The sequence below is a fragment of the Rattus norvegicus genome, chromosome Y (assembly GCF_021556685.1).
Source record: "Rattus norvegicus strain SHRSP/BbbUtx chromosome Y, alternate assembly SHRSP_T2T, whole genome shotgun sequence".
NCBI classification, from domain to species: Eukaryota; Metazoa; Chordata; class Mammalia; order Rodentia; family Muridae; genus Rattus; species Rattus norvegicus.
In genome coordinates, this window is record NC_141555.1 from 30,058,306 (window position 1) to 30,065,559 (window position 7,254).

At 35.7% G+C, this 7,254-nt stretch overlaps 1 pseudogene; it reads right to left on the reverse strand.

Moving 5' to 3' along the window:
• Positions 1–5,317: 5,317 nt before the first annotated feature.
• LOC103694765 (uncharacterized) lies at positions 5,318–6,969 on the reverse strand (annotated as a pseudogene).
• Between the last annotated feature and the right edge of the window lie 285 nt (positions 6,970–7,254).

A 7,254-nucleotide genomic window follows, 5' to 3' on the forward strand; every position in this document is an offset into this window, starting at 1 on the left:
AAGGGAAAGTGTCCGAAAGTGCCTAAAACACATTTGCACAGGAGAAAATTTTTAGAACCAAATACCAAAGGTTCAGGCTCTATGATCACCAGTCAATTTATGAAAACTCGTCAATGTCAAAATTTTCTTTAAAGCAAAGTAAACTGCCAATAAGACAAAACAGAAATCTACACATTTGGAAAAGACTTTAAACAACCCTATATCTGGTAGAGTGCCATAATAAAAAATATAGAAATAATTCAGAGAGGTAAATTCCCACACAACCAAGTAACCCAACTTTTAAACTGGATTAGAAGGCTATACCAAGTATTTTCAACTGAGGAATCTCAGTAGCTGAGAGACACATCAAGAAATGATCAACATCCTTAGTTATCAGAAAAATGAAAACTGAAATGAACTTTGAGTCTACATTACACCAGTGTGACTAAGACAAAAATCTAATGCAGTAGCAGAGTATGCTAGGATGTAGAGAAAATGGAACACTCCTCCACTGCTGGTGGGATTGGTATCTTTATAGCCACTTTGGATATCAAAGTGGAGGTTCAGAGAATGTTGCAAATACCATTGCCTGAAGACCCAGCTTTACCACTCACTTCAATGCAAATACTCAAAGATGATCCACATATAACAGTGACATGTGGTTGAACATGTTCATGGCAGCCTTATTTACATAAGTCAAATGCTGGCAATAATCGTGACATACATCAACTCAACTTAGGAATATAAACAGAAATTGTGCTATATTTAAACAAAGAAATACTACTCAGTTTTTTAAAATGAGGAAACCAAGAACTCTGTAGGCAAAGGGATGGACCTGGAAATTAGTGAATTACAGAGATCAAAAGGACATAACATGGGATGTACTTAGTGAGAGTGGATGATAGCCCCAAAGATCAGTATACCCAATACACAAATCATTTATCACATGGAGGGTAACATGTTAGAAGGCCAAACTGTGGATTCTTGCAACCCACTTATAAGAGAGAGCAAAAAGATAATGGAAGACAGTGGAATGGAGGGACCTTGCTAGAAGTAGAGAAGGATGGACAAAATAAGGAAAGTAGAAACAATATAAAGAGAAAAGAGAGAAATCTAGAGGAAAATTGGGATAAATAAAAATAAGCATTAGTGGTGGGTGTTGAACTTGGGTATCCCAAGGAAAGTCACAGATGCCAGGTATGCAAGAGGGTCCCATAAATTTAGTGGGATGGTGGTAGTTGAAATACTAAGCACCAAAGAGATAGAACCACAAGAGTCTGCCTCCTTTAGCTAGACATGCCCACCCGTGAAGAGCAGGTGATGCCCACACAGTTCAAAATCTTTAACCTATAGATGTCCAAAGTCTAAAAAAATGCAAAGACAAAAAAAGGAGCAGAGACTGAAGGAAAGGCAATCCAGAGACCACCCGACCATAAGAACAATTTCATCCACAGACTCCAAATCCTCAGACTTTTCCTGATGTCAAGTTGTGCTTGCAGATAAGACCCTAATATGTCTGTCCTCTGAGGAACTCTGTCATCACCTGGTGGTGACAGATTCACATACAGATAACCACTTAACAGAAACTGAGAGCCAGAAAAGAATGGTTAGGGCATTGCCTGAGGATCTGAAGGGGATTGGAACCTAATAAGAAGAACAACACTATCAATTACGTTTACCCTCCAGAGGCTCAGGAAATTTACCACAAACTAGTGTATTCTTGGGCCAGGCCATGGCTTCTGCTACATAGATCATAGAGCATATGGAGAAGACAACTGCCTCTTCTTCCATCTTTAGGAAGGGAGTCAGTTGGTCCTGTGGAGACGTCATATCCCAGAAAAGGGGGATGGTAGAGGACTAAAGTGGAAGTGGGCATATAGATGGGGGAGCACCATCTTAGAGTGAAAGAGGTTCAGAATGGATTGGGTGATACAAGGAAGAAAGACAAATTGGGGAAATGACATTTGAAATGTAAACAAATGAATAGATTATTGTAACAAACGAATAATGTAATACATTTATGTTTCCAACAAAGACATTCACATCTCACTCCTTAAGGACTATATAGTCATTATCTGTACTACAGGTTTACTGAAAGCTGAAATCTATAATTTTTGAGATGTACTTATTATTGAAAATTTACATAGATAAACCCAATCAATATTTTATCTTCTGTCCCTGTACCTATTGTTATTAACTTTGAAAAAAAATTAAAAAATGTGTTTCTACTTCATTAGGTTTCCATTCTATGACTCAAATTTCTCTCACTTTTAGCTGTACAGCTCTATATTTCCTCCATTGTCGCCCTCTTCCCTGTCTCTTCACATTTGACATTTCTGTTCCTGACAGTGTCCCTCAGTAATTCATAATTGCACTTGTACTTCCCAAAATGAGGACAACGGACACTAAACTGATCATACAGATACACATTTTGCTGAATTAACATACAGATTAAGTGAATAAGTATCCCATTTTCCCTTTTTCATCTAGGTTAAGTCATCTATGATGACTTTCACAAGACCCATTCACGGTCCTGAATATTACATGCTTTCCTTTTCTTGTCTGTCAATGCACCATATTTTCCTTATTCATTCATTTGTTAAAGAACAACATGAATAGCTCCAAATTATCAAGGGTCTCTATAATAGAATAAATCATCATTTGGATATATATCCTCAAGTTATATCTTTAGGTGTATCCGTTTCTACATTCATGAAGAAACATCGTACTGATTTCTAAAGTTGCTGTAGAAGTTTGCATTTCCAAAAGGAGAATAGCAATATTCTCCTCTCTCAATAACACAGTAAAGATAAGTTGGCTCATGTGTTATTAAACTAAGATTTCTGAAAGGGATGAAAAAAATTCAGAATAATTTTGATTTGCATTTCTGTAATGTATAAGGATTCAATTCAATTGTGAATATTTTGTTTAGATATGTACACAATTACTTATTTTTTCTGTATGTAGAGTGTCTTTACATTATGATTCATAGAAGCCCATTTTTGAACGTGTACATGGAAACAACGCTTACTATTTTTGAAAATAGCCACTTTAAATTTACTATGGTCAAATTATATAATGTGCTCTCACTAAACTCACAGAATTGGCAGATCTGTTGTAACTAACATAATTCATTAAGGTCACTTTGTGAAACATCCCTCTATAATGAAACATTCTCTATGTACATAATATTGAGTAATATATTTAATTGTTTTATTTTTTTGAGAATATCCACCAAAGTATTTTGATAATAATTTTCCCATTTAGTTTACCCACATCACTATATTTCTTTGAATCCTACCTTTGTATTCCTTCTACATTAAAATACTGTTTAATATCCCCATGATGATCCCTTACAAAAATTGTTCAACCCTCCAACAGAACACACTAACTGTCCACAGTGTGTCAGTTAGGAGTAACAGCTTTCAGGCATTTACACTGCATTCTGCACTGTTGACTGTCTTGAAGCTATGCAGGGAACCACAGCTGCTATGTTTCACGAGGTCAGCACTCTGTGTTTCCTGAAGACACGATTTCCCTGTGATCACCCCCACATTTTGGGCGCCTACAGTCTCTTTACATCTTGTTTCAGGGTGGACTTTGAGTCTTGTGGAAGGGGTATAGCATGTATATCCAACTCATCATGGCTGAAATCAATAAAATGAGGACAACAATATAGTGAATGAAAGGAAGTGTTCATTGGTGGAATGTATTAACAAGATTGTCATTACCTCTGGCCAAGTTAGTTAAAGAAATGGTAGAATTAACAAACTTAAAGAGAAGAGAGGAGAGGTGGAGAAAAAACTTTTTATATTATAGTCCCAAATCTAGATTAATTTTTAAACCATTAATGATTTACTAGATGTATTGCATACACCAGTATTAAATCACCTCAATATGCATAATTTAAACAGCACCATACTGAACAATGACACAGAGTCGGGCCTTAATATCTCCCTCCTAAAATATCATAGGACCACATGTATTCAGTTAATAATTTGATTATACATTTAAAGAGAATTGAATTTCTTAGACGATTCCATAAAGTAGACAAAAGGATTGAATACATTAAATTTCTATTTTGAATCTGGTATTATCCAACAGTTGACAGAGAAAAAAAGAGAGAGTGAGGCAGGGGGAAAATGAGGTAAACAGAAAGGTACAGAGAGAGGGAGAAAGAATTACAGACGACCCATAGAAAGAGAGGAAGACTGAGTATTACAGACTAATTTACACCGATACACACATATTCTCAATAAAATCCTTATGAACAGATTCAAAACGACATTAAAAATAATCTTCAAGCTTTCCTAAAATAATAGACATACAAGTCTGACATTTAACACATACAAACACACACACACACACAAACACACGCACACACATATATATATATATATACACATACATATATATATATATATATATATATACATACATACATATATATATATATACACATACATATACATATATATATATATATATATATATATATATATATATATATATATATATATATATATATCCTTGTGGTAGGATGTTGCATCTTTATCCCAGATCTTTAATCAAGATCTATTCTTTATTGTTATTTTTTTAGTCATCTGCAGATACATCTTTTTTAGCAATGAATCCTTCTCACTGGAGACCAGAGAAGAGACGTGCAGTTCCATGGTTAATACACGTCATTGCAAGACGTCAAATCTAAATGTAAAAGTGTGAATGGAACAAATATTTTTGGACAGTGTTCTGCATGCAACTTCTTTCATAGACAGTCTTTGAAGGAGAGCTCTGTAATTTTGCATTTCATATTTGAGTTTTCTGGGACTCTGACTAGAATGTACTCACAACTGTTTGGGATTACCTTGGCAATTAACCAGTTCGTGAACAGAGCTGAATTCTTCATATGGTCTGCTGTGTCTGTTAATATTGCTACAGTGAGGAAAATCTCTGCTAAAGCTCTTCATCTGTTTTCAGACAGCATCCTCATACAAGTGTGGACTTCTGTGGGTTGTGGTAGGGAAAGTTTGAGAGCTGTAAATGCAGAAGTACATGTATGAGGAGGGAAAGGCCAGTGTGTTGATCATAAACAACTTCACAACATTCATTGTTTTAATAATCATTAGGAAGTGGACGTCTGCAAAATCACCTCAGCAGATTTGCATGTTAGAAAAACAGTAACTGATTCACAGGAGATTTAGATCCACTGGATTGTTAAATATGGGCTTAGAGGTAGAGACATATCAGCACATGAAGAATGGATAGTCAATCCTGTGTGATCTGTTAAGCTTCCCTACCCAATGGTTGCAGGCAAACAGCATCAGACTTTACCACTGAGTAATAGAATAAAACCAATTTATTGAGAATCCCAATCATAAGAAAATAGTGACATCCTCCATGATGCACATCATCTCTCCGGTTAACTGGCATCAGCATGATGGAATGTTTGCTGTCAGCATGGGTTTTTCCTGCCACCCCTTTCATAACGGCAGAGCTCCAATCTGCTTCAGTTAAGTCATCAGCTCCCCATTCTGTTCGAGGGAGATTAGATCACTGCATCTGTCTATGCAGTTTTTCTTTACCTATGAAGGCCCAAGGAACTATTCTCACTCCAGTGAGCTGCTGTACGTAATCTTGAATCGCATTTGTGTTGTTAGTGGCTGTGATGTCTACAAATTCCAGAAGACCATGTTTCAAAGGGAGTTGATTGAGGATTTCTTTGGTATTTTTGCATCACTAAATGTGGGCTCGATGAACAGGAACATCTTCCCTGATTGGGTCTTGCAGTTCCCATACTCTTGAACCGTGCTGTGAATTGCATGTATGTGTTATATAGCACTTACGTCAAGTGAAACATTTATTTATAAAGAAATAATAGCAATAATAATGGCAAAGATAATAATCTGAACCAAACAACTATCCCCAATAGGCACCAAATACAGAATCAAGGCCAACAACATAAAAACTAAGTATAAAAAAGGTTTTTAAAATCATGGAATTCATTATCTCTTCTATGTGGTTTCCACTGAGATGATATTTCATGAAACCAGAGACAGATTACGTCTGATTTTCCTGATTTTCATTTCTAATCCATTGGTGAGGGTTTTCATTTCCTGAAAATCATTAGAGCAATACTGTTGATTTTCTCATTAATTTTTTCTATGTGATCAATCTTAAAGTACTATACTTTAGGAATAGCGAAATATATGACCAAAAGGATACAGTATGGATACCTTTTCCATGATGAAATTGGTATACAGAGTAGGCCACACTAGACACATCGAAAGGCCATTTCACACATGTACCTCTGGCTTGCTGGGAACAATTATGAATCTCAAGACCCTGCAAATTTCAGTGATCTATATCTGCATATGGTTTCTGGGACTACAGGATGCAACACTGCACAAGAAAAAACTTGTTTCTTATGAGTTGAAAAACACATTTTATTCTGAAAAATATATATTAATTTTTTTCAAAAAGGGCTTAAATGATACAATCATAATGTAATGTGCATGACATTAACAGAACTGCAAATTCACCAAAAGAACAAAAATTTATAAAGAATGAATAACAAAACTTCCAACCAAACCAACATTACTAATACTTGAAGCAAACAAAACTCAAAACAGAAACAAAACACACTAATTAAGCTAAGCAGAATTCTCTTGCTGAAGGTTTAGCACCACAGTCGTACTCTGTGGCTGGCCTTGGGAACAGAAAGTAAAGGCAGTAAGTCAACTATTGAAATACATTTTAAAAGGTGAATCTGGCTATGCCTTTTTGGAGCCTTTACAGGTGACGGTCTTCTAAAGCTAATATGAGACTTTTACAAAATTTGGTTTCTAGAATTTGAATTTCTCTTTACTGATTTCCAATAATCAACTTGAAAATCCCCCATAACAAGAACAAATTAATCCTCTGAGACTCCTACTGGATGCTCAGAAGCTCTTGATTTGCTTCATCATTTCTTTGAAACCCTCCCATGTTCATGTTCGGCATGAAGGGAATTCCAATGTCTGAATGGAAAATCACTTCCCTTTCCTACCTAGGTTACATCATTTACTTAGCTCAAATGTTTACACTCCTAAGGAGATAACCATTCCAAAAATTCATCCTCTCATATGTTCCACTAAATTTATAGCATATAATTTCAACCATTCAAAGTCATCCTCATGCACATTTCCTGAAGCCCTTAGCTTTCTTCATTTTATTAACAGGTTCTGTCCCCAGTAGTCCTTGTTTACATGCAATGTTTGTCTTTTGCTTTGAACCAGC